Raw genomic sequence first — 1,522 nt, forward strand, 5'->3', positions numbered from 1 at the left:
TTAAACAATAAGTAAACAGTATCCCAGAAGTCAAAGTCTTGTAATAGTTGCAAATCCAAGGAACTCTGTCCAATCTGTGTTCACGTAAATGTTCAAGAAAAATAATAAATTAATTCTATTCATTAGATCCATGCAAAGATTGTTCTTCGCCTTGGGTTCACTCTTCTGTGTGCGGCTTATTTGCGCGTCGATCTTTGTTATGATAATGATCTATCTGTTTTTGTTTTTCACTTTATTTCATTTATCTCTCTTTGTGTTTTGTTTTTTTGGTGTTACTCTTGTACTTATTTCTCTTATCCAGGTACAACGAAACATGAAGCACCAGTAGCTAACACTGATCCTGGGCGAAATAAGTCTACTGTATGCAATGTTCTGCAATCACTGATCCTGGGCGAAATAAGTCTACTGTATGCAATGTTCTGCAATCACTGATCCTGGGCGAAATAAGTCTACTGTATGCAATGTTCTGCAATCACTGATCCTGGGCGAAATAAGTCTACTGTATGCAATGTTCTGTAATCACTGATCCTGGGCGAAATAAGTCTACTGTATGCAATGTTCTGCAATCACTGATCCTGGGCGAAATAAGTCTACTGTATGCAATGTTCTGTAATCACTGATCCTGGGCGAAATAAGTCTACTGTATGCAATGTTCTGCAATCACTGATCGTGTGTTATCAGAACCACATCCTGCATTAGTACTAAATCATTTTTATTGGCCTTAGAGGAACTTTTTGGATGAATAATAATCACGAAACGCGACATAAACAGTTTCATTTATTATTCATTATTAGCACGGGTTGCCAAACTTCCAATTACTAAGAGAAATCGCACGAAAAATGAATGCTCTTGCCTTTCATTTGTTTCGAATTCGAGAACCTATTCATACGCATTTTTCACGATTTCAAAAGAAAAAAAATCTTTATATATGTTACTCACGAGTTCATTCTAACTCATTCTGAAGATCGAGGACTTGATTTTCCTGAATAATGATCTTAAGCAAATAAATAATAAAAAAAAAAAGTGCCTCCTCTTCCCCTCCAGAAAGATAATTAAAACATAACCCGAAACGAAAACGTTTTATCTTTCCAAGTGGCTGATGCTTGCATAAGCTTGCATAATCGTTATTTGCATATGAAATCACCTGCTATAATAAAAGCAAAATATTCCCAGTTTATTCTGCCAAACTTTGCAAATATGGAATTTGCATAAAAGCTATCTGGCTACCACGAATGCAGAGCAGGATTGTAGTTTAATGCGTGTGGTTGGCAGCGTGATACAATTTTATATACGACAAACAGGAGGACACATGAAGATAAGTGGTGAAATATGCATATGCATAGATTTAAAAAAAAGGAAAAGATGGACAGGGACTTGCAGGGAAAAGCTGTGGAAAAGGACTAACACGAGCCTTGCAACAGAAGGCAAGTAACAGCTATAATTGATATTGAGAACAGCTATAAGTTAAGAGGAAAAATAATACGTACAGAAAGACCACCAAAAATCCCTGAAGAAGAGAAGG

Source organism: Penaeus monodon, chromosome 33 (assembly GCF_015228065.2).
Source record: "Penaeus monodon isolate SGIC_2016 chromosome 33, NSTDA_Pmon_1, whole genome shotgun sequence".
Lineage (NCBI taxonomy): Eukaryota > Metazoa > Arthropoda > Malacostraca > Decapoda > Penaeidae > Penaeus > Penaeus monodon.